This window comes from Molossus molossus, unplaced genomic scaffold (genome assembly GCF_014108415.1).
Source record: "Molossus molossus isolate mMolMol1 unplaced genomic scaffold, mMolMol1.p scaffold_m16_p_8, whole genome shotgun sequence".
Taxonomy (NCBI): Eukaryota; Metazoa; Chordata; class Mammalia; order Chiroptera; family Molossidae; genus Molossus; species Molossus molossus.
The window spans coordinates 104,483,871-104,501,722 of NW_023425402.1; the positions used below are offsets into that span (position 1 = coordinate 104,483,871).

At 41.7% G+C, this 17,852-nt stretch overlaps 1 protein-coding gene and 1 long non-coding RNA gene across 8 annotated transcripts in view; both read left to right on the forward strand.

Moving 5' to 3' along the window:
• The window catches only part of ARID1B (AT-rich interaction domain 1B), a 413,931-nt gene that overhangs the window by 190,514 nt on the left and 205,565 nt on the right, over nucleotides 1-17,852 (forward strand). The gene's annotated exons all lie outside the window — the stretch shown is intronic.
• Nucleotides 6,698-15,527, forward strand: LOC118621700. Its single transcript, XR_004957760.1, has 3 exons — nucleotides 6,698-6,772; nucleotides 14,284-14,408; nucleotides 15,300-15,527. It is a non-coding gene; the product is annotated as an uncharacterized LOC118621700 (long non-coding RNA).

The following is a 17,852-nucleotide window of genomic DNA, read 5'->3' on the forward strand; positions in this document are numbered from 1 at the left end:
CCCCACACGTGCAGCACCACATTTTGGTTGGTAATGGTTATTCGGGCCCTCGGTTCTGTGCCGGCTGCTTGGAGGGAAGGATGCATCTGTGAGCAGATCTCTTCCTACTCCTGAGCGGAGTCCAGGCAGAGGGGGTTGGGGTGGTGCTCAGCAGGAAGCTGGGGGACTTTTGCTCCAGAGGGAAGCATATTGTAAAGGATAGTTAGCTTCCGGTAACATTGGTTCTGTTTACGTGTTGAAGTTTTCCATAGGCTGAAAAATTTACCTTCAACTTATGTGTATTTCTGGAAAATGCATTCTAGGTTCCTAACAAGGTGGCTTAGAGAAGAACCTGACTATGTAAGTTATTCGTTAATTGCGTCAAGATCAGACACCGAGTAAAAGCATACCCTGCTAGTAGTATCTTAGTTGATTTTGTCTGTGTGTGTCAACAAAATTATCCAGATAATATTCAGTATGAATGTAAATCTTTATTCCGAATAAGTTTGTTGGTCTGGGCTAAAATTGTATCCCTTCCCAGTCCACAGGTGGTTGGATTTGAACTGGAATATTGAACTTGAATTGTAGGCTTTTCTTCTGAGTGCTGATATGTGCTTTAAGACACCCAGCTAGAAAAAAGGGGAGAGTTTGAATTAACTTTGTTTGAGCTGCTACATTCACACGGTAGATATGGTGAGTCAGAATTTTCTGCATTTATTGAAAAGAGATGTCAGAAGAAAATTTAAGATCTCATAATAATACAATAATTATCTTACATATAGTAGTTCACCATGAGCCAGGTTAATTAACCTTATTCAGCCTTATTCCAATGGTATTATTTTTATAACTATCAATCTAGAACTGTAGATGTGTGACTTAGGAGCTTTGTGTAACCAGGGGAACTTAGATTCTGGAACATTTATTAAAATAGAAGTTTAAAAGTATACTGTACTACTATATTCTAATTTTCTAAAGAAAACATATTGTCTAATGACTTAGAAAGCACAGTAATTTCGCCCTGGCCAGTTTAGCTCAGCGGTTAGAGCGATGGCCTGCGGTCCGGAGAGACCCGGGTTCGGTTCCCGCTAAGGGCACGTACTTCGGTTGCAGTTTGTCCCCGGCCCTGGTTGGTCGTGCGGGTGGCAGCCACTCGATGTGTCCCTTTCACGTCGATGTTTCTCTCTCTCTCTCCCTCCCACTCTATCGTACAAAAAATGGAAAAATATCCTCGGGTGAGGATTAAAAAAAAAAAAGAAAGCACAGTAATTTCAATTTAGTTTTCTTCTGTCTGGCTTATTTTTGATTCTGCAATGACTTTTGCACTGACTAGTAGCAGATAAACCTAAGGTAAAGCAGTTCAGACTTTGTAAAGAAAATTGATTGTTATCAATTAGGGAACTCTGGAATGTGGGCCTTATGTAGAATGTTGTATTTAATTACTAGGAATAAAAGCTTTGATTCTTTAGAACATTACTTTTGATTTTTATATTTTAAAAACATTCTACATTTTATTCTATAACACTTGAATTATGCTTTAACTACTTTAACCAAGATTGTTTAGTAATTCTGCTATGATGTTTTACATTTTTAAATATTAACAGCAGTTTGTTATAAACTGGTTTAACCCTGATTCATTGATACTGACAAATATATGTGAGTAGTAAACAGCACTGAAGAGAGATCTCTCAGGTTATGGCAGAGCCACTATTTATTGTCCCACATCCCCTCTGGGTTGTGGGCCTCTCGTGGGTTCCCACTCTGTATTCACTGATGTGATGAAACGTTTGGGTGCCTTTTGCCTCCGGCTGCCTCCGTGGATTTCGCTTTCGTCCCCTGTGTGTTGTGCAATGTGTTTATGCCTTTCTCAACCTGAATTACAACATCGATGTTTGTGACCTGAGCGAGCGCTCGTGCTATGCGGGACCTGGTTCTCTCTCAGCCTTGCTTTGACTGCCCTCGTACCCCTGGGTCTCTGGTGGAGAAACATAATTTTGCCCGTTTGTATTTTGTGTGAAAATGTAAATCTCTCATTTTCTCTGGGCCCTGATTTTTCTCTCTCACGCTCGGCGCACATGCAAACCCAGTTTACTGCTGCGTCTCACCCGTCTCAGGCATTCTGAAATCCACGGTTGATGAGGTTGTCAGAGACCTGTTTCTGGTTAAGAGTAACCATCAGAGAACAAGAACTGAAAAATTGGTGGGGTTAGGGGCTTTGGATTAAAATAGATTTGAATTCAAACATTCCAGTTTCTGCTTTTACTTGCTTTGTGATCTTGGAAAAATTATGACTTCTTTAAAACTGCAATGTTATTAGTAAAATGAGCCTCATATCCTTATTGATAGATTGCATGAGCTTACTAATGTCTTATCATAGTCATTTAGCCTCGAGATTTTCTTGTCTTTACCGTGGGAATAATAGCAGGTAGCATTATGTAACAGGGTTCCTTAGAGAAGGGTGTGTGCATCTGTAGTCAGAAAATTTCTGAATGAAATATATCAAACAGTCAAGAGCGGATGAGTTTGGGAATGCGCTAGCTTTTATTGCTATGTGATAAATTACCACTAAAATAACACTCATTTTTATTTCATAGCTCAGCATATCCTATGGCTGATAACGGGGTGTCAGTCGGGGCGGGGTCTCCTCTGAGTCTTGGGGTCTTCTTCTAAGTTCACATGGTTGGTGGCAGAATTCATGTCCTTGCAGCTATAGGACTCATGGCAGCGTGTCTCTTCAGTGTGGCTGAGTTGCTCTGACCCCCTGTGAAGAGCTCTCCTGATTAGGTCAGGCCCTCCCTGGATAACCTCCCTTTTGATTCACTGCAAGTCAACTGATTAGGGACCTGAGTTTCATCAGCAGAGTCCCTGACCATTGCCATTAATGTAACTGAGTTGTGGGCTCATATCCCAACACATTCTCAGGCCCTGCCTGCTCCCATGGCGAGAGGTTGTGCAGCAGGAGCCAGGAATCTTGGGGCCATCTCAGACTCATGCTGTCCACCGGGTGGGAATGGGTTAGGAAGGACTTATACCCCTTACCTCATAGAGCTCTGAACTGGAACATTTTAAACTCAGTACACAAGAAGACCAAAGACATTATTTTTGTTCACTTGACAGGATTTCCTCCAGAATTCCTATATGAAAATTTTAAGACCGAAATTCTAGAAGGAACATTAGCTAATATCTATGTAGTCATCAATAGCCGTTCTCAAAAGTTAATTGAGCACTTATGATGTCTTGTGGCTTAACAAGCAGAAAAGAGAAGCAAATGGCCCAGGATGGTCACTTGTTTTGTATCTGGGGGACGGTGGGGCAGCCAGTGCCTGTGCGGAGCCCAGTGCGTGCTCTGTGCCACAGCACAGTGATGAGGGCTGGCAGTGAGCGCCCTTCACCTGGTGCCCTCGCTTTTGCCTCTCTGAGTGTAAAGTTATGCAGATCTACTTTATTAAGAGTAATTATTTGAATAGATCATGTAACTTTGATGAAGAGTTTTTCCTATTTTTAATTTTTTGAGGAACCTCTATACAGTTTTCACAGTGGCTGCACCAGCCTGCATCCCCAGCACCGTGCAGAGGGGTTCCTTTTCCCCACACCTCACCGGCACTTGTTTGCTGATGTGTTGAGAGCCATTCTGACAGGTGTGAGGTGATCTTTCTTTGTGGTTTTAATTCACATTTCTCTGTTGATTGGTGACGTTGAGCATCTTTCCATATGTCTGTTGGCCACCTGTATGTCTGTATGCACTCGCGTTCATTGTAGCACTGTTTGCAATTTCTGAGACATGGAAGCAATCCAAGCGCCCATCCATAGATGAGCAGGTAAAAGAGCTGTGGTACAAAGGTACAAAGGAATATTCCTTGGCCATAAAAAAGAATGAAATCTTACCATTTGTACAGCATGGATGGACCTTATTTCTCGCTCAGTGAAATAATTCAGTCAGAGAAAAGACAAATACCATATGATTTCACTTACAAGTGGAATCTAAAGAACAATATAAATGAACAGAACAAACTGACTCCTAGATACAGAGGATAGACTGATGGTTGCCAGAAGTTTAGGGGTTTGGGGGGCTGAGTGTAAAAGATGAAGGGACTAAGAAATACAAATTGGGCCCTGGCCAGTTTGGCTCAGCGGTTAGAGCGTCGGCCTGCGGTCCGGAGAGACCCGGGTTCGGTTCCCGCTAAGGGCACGTACTTCGGTTGCAGTTTGTCCCCGGCCCTGGTTGGTCGTGCGGGTGGCAGCCACTCGATGTGTCCCTTTCACATCGATGTTTCTCTCTCTCTCTCCCTTCCTCTCTCTCCCTTCCTCTCTCTCCCTCCCTCTCTCTCCCTCCCACTCTATCTGTACAAAAAATGGAAAAATATCTTCTGGTGAGGATAAAAAAAAAGAAATACAAATTGGTACTTACAAAATAGTCACAGGGAATACAGTCAATAATGTAATAACTATGTATGGTGTCAGTCAGGTGGGTACTGGAAATGTCAAGGGGAACACTTTGTAAAGTATGTGATTTTCTGACAATTATGCTGCACACCTGAAACTAATACAAAATAATGTAAGCTATAATTGAAAAAAATGTTAAAAACCAACAACAAAAAAATCATTTTTCCTTAGTTACTAGTGCAAGATTAACATTTTTAGTAACCATGTACACAGAAACTTGGGTACCATAGTTTGAAATCAGCACTCCAAGCTGAAATGACTCTCATCCATGTCGTTTATTAAAGTAGGAGGCTCTCTTACCGGGCAGCTGTGCCCTTGCTCCCTGCTAGGTAGTCTTCGGGATTCAGGTGAACATCTCAGTTACTGCCGTCCTCTCATGTTCACCAGATCCAGCCAGAGGAACCTGTAGAAATTAGGAATGGGGTTGGTTACAATTCAGAGATACTTCTCCAAAACAAGTGATCTTCTAACAGAGGACCCACCAAAACAGTTAGCTTAGGAATCTGGCAATTTATTTTCTTATACTTTCAGGAATTTCTTTGTATTTTGACTCATTTGAAGGAAATGGAATAATCCTAGAAAGAAGTGATGCTTTGATTGGCACTCATGAATACTGCGTGAATGTTACATTTTATGTCATTGTAACAAATTTAAATTTGACCAAGTACATTTGGTTAGTGACTGTCATATTGGACAGCATAGAACATAGAATGTTTCTCTTGTCACAGTGCTGGTGTAAAGGAATGTAGTTTTTAAGTTTATGTGATAAAGAGCCAACTAAATTATCTTCAGTATCTTTTCTGGTTCTCAAATTTTATGCTTTATTGTTTCCCATAAATTACTTTAAAAAGCATTTTAATAGGATATGTAGGTTTATTTTTATTAGTGAGTTTCCAAGTTGCTTATTTTCTGGAGTATTTATTTTTACTTTCATGCAATGAAACTAATTTTTAAAATTTTTTATTTAAAAGGGACTTAGTTTTGCACCCTGGCCGATTTGACTCAGTGGTTAGAGCGTCGGCTCTTGGACCGAAGGGTCGAGGGTTCCAACCTGGTCAAGGGCATGTACCTGGGTTGCAGGTTCCAAACCCAGCCCTGGTTGGGGAGGCCACCAATCAGTGTCTCTCACATCAATGTTTCTGTCCCTCCCCCCTTCCCTCCCTTTCCAAAAATTAAAAAACCAAAACAGCCCTGGCCAGTTTGGCTCAGCGGTTGGAGTGTTGGCCTGCTGTCTGGAGAGACCCGGGTTCGGTTCCCGCTAAGGGTATGTACTTTGGTTGCAGTTTGTCCCCGGCCCTGGTTGGGTTGTGCGGGTGGCAGCCACTCGATGTGTCCCTTTCATGTCGATGTTTCTCTCTCCTCCTCTCTCTCCCTCCCGCTCTGTCTGAATAAAAAAATGGAAAAATGTCCTCGGGTGAGGATAAAAAACCCCACAAAAACAAAAACAAAAAATAATAAAAATAAATAAAAGGAACTTAGTTTTTTAAGCACCGCAGAATCCCCACTATTAAATAGAGGCTAGAGGCACATGAAATTAATAAAAAATAATTCATGTAGTTTATATTTTTAACTCTGCAAAAATTATTCCACTAGTTTGTCTTGAATGAGATTTCCCCTCGAACACACACACATTTTTGGTTCAGTTTGATTCACTAGTTTTATCTCAATAGTTATAACATTGGATTTATTTAGAAATTTCTTTATAGTAGTTTAGTGACATATTTTATTCTGATTATAAATAGAAAAACAAGACATATTAAGCTATATATTTGTGGTTATGATGAAAAAGTGTGTTGTGATCTATATCTTTTTGTGTGTTTGTTTGTTTTTTCAATTCCCAAACATCTCTACTGTTCTGGTTACTTTTTATATAACCTGAACAGAGGTTCTTTCTGTATCTCAAATGTTATTTTTCTGCAACATTTTGCTGGGCTAATTTAGAAAGATTTTTCAAAGGGATCTGATTGGAGCCCTGGCCAGTTTGGTTCAGCGGTTAGAGCGTCGGCCTGCGGTCCTGAGAGACCCGGGTTCGGTTCCCGCTAAGGGCGCGTACCTCGGTTGCAGTTTGTCCCCGGCCCTGGTCGGTTGTGCAGGTGGCAGCCACTCGATGTGTTCCTTTCACATCGATGTTTCTCTCTCTCGCTCTGTTCCTCTCTCTCCCTCCCACTCTACCTGAACAAAAAATGGAAAAATGTCCTCGGGTGAGGATAAAAAAAAAAGGGGATCTGATTGGAGAACGTTGTTTTATTCATTTAGGGGTTGACACTGCCCAGGATTTTCGGAGAACAAAAAACGAATATGGGGAGGAGTGAAGTAAAAACTGTAATGTAGTTTTGAAATTGGAATTTTTACTGTGAGTATATTTCAGTGATATTTATGTGCATTTTGTTTTTTAATAATCTAAATGAAGATGTGCAATCTAAACAAGTTCCGTCTGACTACAGTTGAGGATCTTGAAAATGTAAACCCTCAGGGAGGTTAGCTTTGTAAACCTTGTAATAACAAAGCCAGAGGAGTCCTGGCTTCATTATTCATACTTCTTGGTTTCTCACAAGGGGAGCATTACTGACTCTCCTTTTTGCAGTAGAGTGCATTTGAAAACACACTGAATTATGGCTATCAAATAGTTTCATAGTAAATAATCTTGTTTGGTTAATGTACATGACAGGCTAATTGTTTAGAGTTAGAGACTAAAGTGTTGCAATTTTGCCTAAGATTGAAGAAGATAAAGGTTAAATTGTTTCTTGAAAATGTAACAACACAGAACAAAAAACAACCCCAATACTATTCTCTACCTTCTTCACACAAGACACATTATTATGTCAATGAAATTCAGATCATTAAAAATCCAAGTGAAAGCACATATGAAAATCTCCCATCTTTTAGCTTCTCTTTTGTTAGATATTGGCAGATTTGTTTTAATTCCATGGGTAGCATCACCTGGAACAATAGAATTTATTAGCTTTAATTTGTTGTCCTAGCTGTTGCTTTTGGGTTTCAGCTTCTCTTCTACTTGTATTATGCCGCTTCACACAGAGTATAATGACTTTCCAGCAGCCTGCCTCCCTGTCTTTCCTTGTTGCTGCTGTTGTCATAGTTTTAATCAACCACTATACATTTTATTTCTCCACCATTTGGTGGGCGTTGTTTCACTTTTTCATTATCATGAATAGTTCTGCCTGGAACATGCCTAAGTCTTTCTGTAGACATCATGTTTTCATGTCCTGTGAGTAGTTTCTGGGCTAGCAGAATTTTGCTGAAACATGTGGTAAATTTCTGTCTAGCAATTTAAGAAACTGCCACACTGGTTTCCAAGGTGGCTGGACCGTGTTATATTCCTACAGCAATGTTCCTCTCCACATCCCACCAACATTTATCTTCTGGATCTTCATTACAGCCATTCTGGTCTATGTGACTGGGGTTTTAATTTGCATTTCCCTAATAACTAATGATGCTGAGCATCTTTGTATGTGTACATTGACCATTTCTATGCCTTCCTTTCTGAAATACTTGTTCAAATCTTTGCTAACTTTTAAATTGGATTGTTTTGTCTTCTTACTGAGTTTTAAGAATTCTTTATATACCCTAGATACTTCTTTATCCTATAATGATTGGCATGTATTTTTCTCAGTCTGTGGCTTATCTTTTCATTTTTCTTAAAGGTGTCTTTTGAAGCAAAAAAAAAAAAAGACCTCCAGTTTTGCCAAAGTCCACTTTATCATTTTAAAATCACTTGTGGGTGGTTTGGTGTGTGTGTGTGTGTGTGTGTGTGTGTGTGTGTGTGTGTCTGTGAAATGTATGATTGCTTCATTTTTGAAAGATTTTTTTTTTCTTTTTCATTACTGAATATAGAATTTTAGTTTGACAGTATTTTTCTTTTAGTTCTTTTAAAATACTGCTTTACTGTCTTCTGGTTTCATTGTTTCTGACAAGAAGTCTTTCTTATTTTGGTTCTTTGTATAATGTGTTTCTTTTTTCCTGGCTCATCTTCAGACTCTGTTACTGGTTTTCGGCAGTGTGGTTACCGTATATATATGGTCGTATGTCTGTAATTTTCTTTGTGTGTCTTTTGCGTGTAGTTTTGTGAATTTACAGTTCGTAGTTGAAAAATTTGCAGCCGTCTTTTCCTCAAATATTCTGCCCACGCCCGTGCATATATATTGAACTTCCTGAGTTTTTTTTTCTCTGTGTTTTTCTTTCTGTATTATGAGTTCAGTTTCAGATTTAGGAGTCTTTTCTTGTGCATTGTTTCAATCTGCCATTAAATATACCCAGTGTATTTTTTATATCAGACATTATAGTTTTTATCTCTAGAAACTCAGTTTGGGTTATTTCACTTAATTTCTGCCTCTACTTAAAATGTGAACTTTCCCCCTCTACGCTTTTGAAAGTTGGAATATAGTTAGAACTTTGAATATTTTACTTACAAGTTCACACATCTTTGTTATTTTTCTGTGCATTTCAGTTTATTGCGTTTTCTTTTTGTTTGGGTCATATTTTTATGCTTCTTTGTATTCCCGGTAATCTTTGATTGGGGCCAGACACTGTGAACTTGACCTGGTTGTTGGGTGCTGGACAGTTATGTATGTATGTAGGTATGTATGTATTTGTATACACATCTTTATGCTTTGGTGTGGGACCCAGTTACATTACTTGGAAACAGCTTTATCCTTTTGGGACTTATTTTAGGCTTTGGTAGGTAGAACCAGAGTGGTGTTTAGCACTAATTTTGTACCCCTCACCTTTCTTTAAAATCTGTGTTTGTTTGTTTATTTATTAGAGAGAGAGGAAGGGAGAGCGACAGAAACATCAATCGGCTGCCTCCTGCACACCCCCTGCTAGGGATCGAGCTCACAACCCCACATGTGTCCTGACCGGGATCAGACAGGGACCTCTCGGTCCATGGGATGACACTCAGCCACCGAGCCACACCAGCCCAGCTAGTTTAGTCCCTCGTTTGAGACAGGGTTTCTTCCAAGTGTTTTTTGCAGTTTTTCATCTCAGACTAGTTAGGCAGAGGAACTCTCGTGGGTTTAGCCCTGAGGACTGTTCTTTCCTGTCCTTTTGGGTGGTTCATTCCCCGTCCTCAGATTGTTTCTTCATGCTTATGGTGTGGACTGAACACTCCTCTGCTGGGCCTGGGGGCCACTGCTGATATCCAGAGTCCTGTCTGTGTGTAGCTTTCTCCTTGTCTTTGTCCTTCCCTGGGAACATCAGCCCTTTTGGCCTCCTTGGGCCCCCAGCGCCTTCCTTAACTTAGGGAAAAAGCTCCAGACCGCCTGTACCCCACACGGGCTGGGGACCCACTCTGGGCGGTCAGCTGGGCTCCAGACCGCCTGTCCCCCACACTAGCTGGGGACCCACTCCGGGCGGTCAGCTGGGCTCCAGACCGCCTGTCCCCGACACGAGCTGGGGACCCACTCCGGGCGGTCAGCTGGGCTCCAGACCGCCTGTCCCCGACACGAGCTGGGGACCCACTCCGGGCGGTCAGCTGGGCTCCAGACCGCCTGTCCCCGACACGAGCTGGGGACCCACTCCGGGCGGTCAGCTGAGCAGCGAAGGGTTCCCCTTATGTTTTCCTGTTTCTCGGGCACCACTTGCTGCTTGATGACTAGTGTCATGAAAATTGTTACATTACGTGTTTTGTCCATTTTTTGAAAGGGGAAGAGGAAATGCAGTCTCTGTGACAGACACGAACACCGAAACAATGGGACTTAAAACTAGGCAAAAGTACAGCTTGCTTTATGCCTGGTATTGAGAAGGTGTTTTCTTCCATAAGTTTTGTTAATGCAGTTCTCCTGGGTAGACATGGTGCTAGACATCATTTTAGTGTAGTTTTTAAATACAGAAGTATGGCAACCCACGTGTATGTGCCAGACCCTTCTGGTCACTGAGTGAAAGCTTTGCTCCGGGTCTTCCATTACGAGAAGAGCCTGTTGCGTGTCACCGTGTGGATGCCGTTGTCACTGCGGTTTGGTAGGGGGTCTTCACTTACCCTGTTGAGTTTCATGGTAGGAGTGTCTGCGTTAACACATTTCAAAAGGATTTAGTGATTGGGTTTTGTTGGTATAGAAAGGACCGTTTCCTTTGTAGAATCATAATTTTACTTTCTAGCAGTGTATATTAAAAAGTGACGTGTTACTTTTTCTAGCTACACATTGTTTCAGACTTCCTTATGATAGCACATCAAACTTATTTTGTTCCAAATTCTTCTCCATTTTCTATCCAAATGGCCACTGGCTCAAGAGTACATGGTAACACATTTACATTGTCCCAGTTAAAAGTAATAAGTGCACTTCCATGCTGTTGAGTTGCGTCGTGAAGGAAGATTGAGGTGCCCTTGGCACCCGCCTTTCGGTGTGTAACCCTGGAAGCGAGGCGGCGCCAGCGGGGTTCCCCGGTTCTGGCCGAAGAATTTTATTTTTCTACTTTGTAGTTTTGTTATTACTCTTTCCATATTTATCTGGTTACAGAATCATTTGAAATTCTTAGTTGACAGGAATCTCAACTTTGCAAGGACAGCTAGATGCTGTAGCACATCATAGTCAAATACCTGTCTGGCATAACTGCTGAAATGCCTCGTTGGGAACTTACCCTTTCTATCTAGGTCAGGTTCCAGTGAAGGCTGTTTCCCTTCCACAGGATATGCTGTTAGCAAACTGACTCAGCTGTAAACTGCACATCCTGCCGAGGGGAGAAATCACCCACCCCGGTGACAGGTGTGGGAGGCTGGAAGCCAGGAGGGGGCTGCCCATCTTCTGTGCCGCTACGGGTGCTGAACTACTACTTGCTCTGCCTGTGTCTGAGCTTGGCAGAGGCTCAGCAGCAGGAGAGAGTTACATGAATACAAATAGGATTATTTTAGTCAGTTGGTTCTTCCTTTTAAACGTGGACTGCAGTGTGGCCTTTCTTTTTAGCACCCCAGTTAAAAGACCCTGGAAGTTAAAAGTATCTAAAAAAGTTTAGCATTTCTCATTAAAAAGTCATTCAAATTTCTTATAATGCTTAGGTCCGTAATCATGGCATTGTTATAATTTGATTAGTATCTGTGGCAAAGAATTAGTGAGCCAGGCAGTGAGCTAGTTCAGGATGCTGTCCCTCGAGGGGTAGGTGTGTGGCTTCGTCCAGAGGCGCTCCATGAAGAGCTGCCCTGTGTAAAGTCTGCCGTCCGCCCCGTGCGGGGGGAGACCTGGCCCGCGCAGCCCGGCCGCTGCAGGTCGCAGCCGGGCAGGAGTGTACTTGAGCTCGGGTCTGGGCGTGAAGCAGTGAAGAGCCCTAACATATAGAGGAATACATACATCGTTTTTGGCTCACTTTCATGACTTTATAAAGGATCTCAGAATTGAAGAAACAGTTTCATGGTGAACCTATTCAGAATTTTTATTTTGATACTTGTACTTCAGCATTGGTCTTTGTCATCCTGGCAGTTGAGTGAAACCAATCTTTTTGTTTAATTCATGACTCAGCAAAACACTGAAAGGCATCTTATTTCTTGAGACTTCTAGCAGGCGCCTTAGCCTCCCTCGTCTGATGTGCTACGCGAATGCTCTCCTATTAGACAGCACCATAAGCCTCTTTCTCCGAGATTGCTCACACTTTCACATCACCTGTGGGTGGACAGGGCCGGTGACTGTCTATTTTGGGGGGTAACAGGAAAGCGGGGATGGGAGGTTATTAGTGGCCTAGTTCACCACATCAGCACATGGAGAGTTTCCACATTTCCTCCTGTTGGCTACACTGAGCAGGCGGCAGAAAACAAAAGTGGATGGAAGGCACTTCGGTACCTTTCTCCTCGGCTACATTGTAACCCAGGTAGTCTAAATTTCCAGAGCTACGCAAAACTTACAAATACCTAGCTAATGTATAGATAATATTAAAAATCAAATGAAAGTGTCTTTTGAAATCTATATGTCTTTTAAAAATTCACATGCACATTTATATAATCATAACCCTATATTATCTCTTAATTCTTCAATTTGACATTATTTAACGCCTCACTGCTAGATGAGGATTACAGCTTGATTTGTACCCTTTCTTTCCCACCCTTCACTGTCCTCCAGTATAATCACATCTCAGCTTTAGGTTACGACCATGTTACTGTTTTCATTGTTAGGTCTATTTGTTCACTAGTAAGTGTGTGTGTGTGTGTGTATATGTGTGTGTGTGTATATATATGTATGTATGTATTTCATGTGTGTGTACATATATAAATAAATAAAATAATTAAATTGACTTTTAGTTTCGTCTGGAGTTAAAGTTTGCCCCATTCTTTTCTCATGTTTTTGTGTTGTTGTTAACATCTTACTAGTACTTTCTGCACCTTCTGAAAGCTCAGCAGTTTTTCTTATTGTCGTAGCTGTCAGATTGTTTTTTTTTTTCAATTCCTTTTTTTTTTTTTCTCTTATGAGAACTTTCTGGGATGCAGTCTCCCACGCCAACTCCTGCGGCGGGTTGTCTTACTAAGCTTGTGCTGTCTGCTCTGTACACAGCTCTCCGCTAGGATGCTCCTTCCTCTCTTTCCTGCCTCTTCCCTTTCCTCTTCCACGTGGATCTTCTGTTTCCTGAGTCACGTGTCATCCAACTGTGTACACCCTTCAGTTGCTTCCTAAGGACGTGTGAAGGGGAAGCACATTTTTTAGACCTTGTATTTTTCAATATACCTTCCTTATACCCTCACATTTAATTGGTTTGGCTAGGCTAGACAGAGTAATCTAGGATGGAAATAATTTTCTCTAAGACTTTAAAAAACATAACCTTCGAACTTCTGATACTCCTGTCTTCAAGCATTTCACGTTGCTGCTGAGAAAATAGATGCCATTTTGGTGCGCTTTACACAGTCTTCCCCGCCACCTCGCACTTCCACTTCCCGGCTTCACCGGTCGTGGTTTTTCAAGTACAGTATTTGGAGCCCTGGCCCATTTGGCTGAGCGGTTAGAGTATCGGCCTGTGGTCCAGAGAGACCCGGGTTCGGTTCCCGCTAAGGGCACGTACCTCGGTTGCAGTTTGTCCCCGGCCCTGGATGGGTCATGCGGGTGGCAGCCACTCGATGTGTCCCTTTCACGTCGATGTTTCTCTCTCTCTCTCTCTCTCTCTCTCTCTCTCTCTCTCTCTCTCCTCTCTCCCTCCCTCCCACTCTATCTGAACAAAACACACAAAAAAAATGTCCTCAGATGAGGATAAAAAAAGAAAGAAAAAGCTGCGATGGAGTGAAGCCAAGAAAGTCGAAGCCCAAGTGGCAGGGACAACTGTATAAATAAGGAATCCTGCTTCGCGGAAATTCGTTTATCGGGTAGAGTCTGGACCTGATTAACCGCGATAAACGAGGGCCGACTGGCTGAGACTTCCTCTGTCAGTCCCTGGGAGCTGTTAGGATTTTAACTGTGTGTTTGTGTTTCTGTTGGTCTTTTTTTGTTGTTCTTCATTGTGCTGGGTGCTAAGTTTGTACTGTTTTCTCTTGGCAATTATCTTGTAGTGTTTATTTATAATTTCTTTCTCTTCCTTTCTCTACTTTCTCAATCTGGATGGATTTGGATATTGAATTGATTGACCTTTTTTTTTCTTATACTAATTATTTCATTTGTTTATTGTTGTCTAAAAGATAACTTTGACTTTATCTTCCAACCTGACTCTTGTTATTTTTCTCTTTTTATTTTATATCAAAGTGTTTTTCTTTATATTTCATTTCTTATTACTTCATTCTGTATTTGTTTTATGTATACAGTGTCTTTTTTCCCTCTTGGAAACAGAATGTTATTTTAAAATGTTCTGTTCCTTGCATTATCCCCGTTTCTTCTGAATTACTCTCTTTCCTTTTTATAATTTCTTTTATGCCAAAGACTTCACTTAAAAGTGTTCATTTTTAAGGGGGAAGCATGAAAATGCTGATTGGAAGTTCCCGTGTGAGCTGGATTTGGGGACTGGAAGACATCTCTGTGGGGTCATGGTGCTATCGTCCAGCCTTCTCACTGGGGACATCCTCAGGTTGATATGTGAGTATCTGTTCTCTAGAGGAGTTTATTTTCTCAGTAGAGGGCACCTATTGTCTCCTGCTTGGAGAGATGGTGAGTGATCTTTAAACCTGGCTGCTGACATTGTGGAGCTGGGCTGGGAAGGGGGTTGAGTTCTCAGTGCTCAGCACTTACTCTCATGGCTTGTCCCTGTTTCACAAGCCATCGCCACCACACTGTGAGCCTTGAGCATTTCTGGTTCTGTGTCTAGAGAACCTCCCTTATGTTGCATTAGGGATGGTGGTGGTCTGATGCTTTGGTTTTTGCAGACTTTCAGGTAATTCTCCCAATTTTAATCTGGAGATCCCCAGTTCTTGTGTTTTCTAGGTTACAGAGACTACTTCGGTTTGCTCCTTATTGCTGTTCTCTTTCTGGTGCCCTTGAGAGACTCTGGTTCGGCCCTCCTTCTCCCTGCTGAACTGTTTCTCATCCCTCCATTGGCTTTTCTCTCTGCATATATTGTGCGTAATGTTGTTTCAGCTAACAAATCATCTCAAAACTTCAATTTATTAAATAGTCATCTTATTATCTCCCGCTGTTTGTTTGGGTCTGGCATTCAGGAAGGGTGAAGCTGTGGCTAGGCTGCAGACAGACCCTGGCTGGAGTCAGGAGGGGGATGGAGAGCAGCGGGGACTGGCTGCTCACCTCTCACTGTGTGGGGCAAAGCCCGGGGACAGGAAACAGTGTAGCAAGGCTGTGCTGCAGCAGTCCTGTGGCCTGGCTCCGGGAACAGGTGTGAGCTGTGGGGGATGCTTCCTTTAGCATAATAATCATGGCAGCTAAATCTTTGTAACTTCCAGTTTGGTCTATTCAAATGTCTACTTAAATCTCTTCTCAGAATATAATTTTCAGATCCTTATTTTTGCCCCACAGTGCTCTTGTGCCTACTCTTTCAAGGTACCTGAACTTCACTGTGGAAGAAAGGAAGGACATGCTGGGTAAGTGAGAAATGGCCCAAAGCAGTTACATTCCTAACTGGGATTTGGATCTCCTTGGACCCGTTGGTGTTCCGGCTCTTTAGGAATTTTTGAGAGGTGTATGGTAATAACTCAGTGTTACTGGAAAACAAAAATAAAGTGAGGAAAAGCTTCTATCTGTGAACGTGTGGGAGGAAGTTGCAGGGTGGGAGGCTGGGGGGTGCAGCTGCGCTAGGGAGAGGCAGGTGTGGGTGACATTCAATCTAGAACTGGAGCGCTATCAGAAGATCTGGCTCAGGCCAAACGGAGGATATTTTAGGAAGATGTTTTGTGAGTGAAGACTTTCATTTCCAAATAAATACAGTAGGCTATTATTAAACACTGCTTTATTTTTATTTATTTTTTTAAATCCTCACCCGAGGATATTTTTCCATTGTTTTTTTTTGGTTGTTGTTCTTTTTTGTTTGTTTGTTTGTTTTAAATAGAGTGGGAGGGAGGGAGAGCGAGAGAAATATCACTGTGGAGAGACACATCCATTGATTGCTTCCTGCATGAACCCACCCGGGGTGGGGATCAAACCCGGGACTCTCTGGTCCGGGGCTGATGCTCTAACTGCTGAGCCAAACCGGCCAGGGCTTTATTTTCATTTTACGTTCTTATGGAAGGAAAACTTTCATATATTTTAAACATTTTGAGGTTCTTTTAGACTGTGGTTCTTAAGAGCAGTCCATAACATACATCTTATTGACAGTAGCCCTTGAAGAAAAGAGAAGCAAAGAGTAGTGAGAATATGGTGTCATGGTTCTGTAATTATTAATCAAATGATTTGAAATTGATAATTGATAATTTGTGGATTTTTCCTTTCTAAAATCAGTGTAATAATATCCTCTGTTTTGATAAACTTAATTGGCAAAAGTCGTCTTATTCAGTGTTTCTGTAATAAGTGTAAAGAAAGGTTTTTAATTCAGAGAAAACGTTCATGTTTGAAAAGACAGTATATGAATCTGGAAGAAGTAAAAGCAAATCTTTAAACTCGGATTGCAAGGCTGTCTGCTCATATTTAATTGACACGCATTTAAACATTGGTTGTAATGGATCATTTGCCATTTAACTGACATTAACGACCTCAGTTAACTCATGTTTTTATATTACATTGGCTGTTTATTTTTTGTTAATTTACTTTAGTATTCAGCTTCCTATTCATTAAAGGTTTTTCTTTTTATAGATATGAGCAACTACTGTGTCTTGAATCTTATTTTATTATTAAAACTTTTATACACATTTTGGGTTTAATTAAATATACATTTTATAGCCTGAAAACATGAACCATATTGATAATAAAACTTAAACATCTGCACATTGTTGCAGAACTTAATTCTGCAAGAGAACTTATAGCTAAGCATCATGATCCTGTTGAAATCATCCCTAGAAATTTGATTTTGCTCCGCGTCGTTTGCTTCGGATCAGATGTCCCATTGCATGGGGCGTGTCAGTATTAGCATTCTCACCTCCTGCTATTTTTCTGTCAATTTTTATCAACTTCTGCCAAATTCTCTCTACTTGGAAGTCTTTTTTCTTTGATCTGTCAAGATCCACACTGGTGGGGAAGAGATTTAGGGAGGCTTCCTCGCCCTTCCTTTCAGGGTGGAATTACTCATCTGCCTTCAGACGGCTTCGGGGCTGGTTTAGTGGCCACCCTGCCCCTCCTCCCATCCCCTTAACTAGCGAAGTCAGTCACACCTCTGTGGGGTGGTATTGCATATCTAGTCATTAGAGGGGCCACTTTCTTTCTTTCAGGTTCATGACTAAGTTTTATTAAATACACAATTTTATTTCAGTTCTGATTTCTGTTTATTAAAAAAGATTTTTAGCCCTGGCCGGTTTGGCTCAGCGTTTAGAGCATCGGCTGGTGGACCAGAGAGTCCCGGGTTCGGTTCCTGCTAAGAGCACGTACCTTGGTTGCAGTTTGTCCCTGGCCTGGTTGGGGTTCGGTTCCTGCTAAGGGCACGTACCTTGGTTGCAGTTTGTCCCTGGCCTGGTTGGGTTCGTGTGGGTGGCAACCACTCAGTGTGTGTCTCTCACGTCGATGTTACTCTCTCTCTTCCTCCTCCCTCTCTCCTTCCCGCTCTATCTCAAGATAAGTACAAAAAAAAAAAAAGATTTTTAAGTTCCAAAGTTTGACCGCCTCATTTTAAAGCATTATTCAAAGTATAAACCTCTTGTGGACAAACATCATCAACCAAAGAGCAAGCCAGGACTGTGGTTGGGCTCTTGCTTTGGGTTTGGCTTTGCCACTCACATGGGCAACGTGTCTCATTTCTTTGTGCTTCAGTTTCCTTTCCTGGCAGATGGGGCAGTAGTACCTGTGCCTTAGGGAAGAGTAACATATGGTGCACTCAGAGTATTTCTTGACACACGTAATTTCTCAGTAGATGCTGGTTGTTTCTAGTACTGTTGTTATTAAAGATCCTTATTAGTCAAGTCCTTTTACACAGACTATAGTCAACCT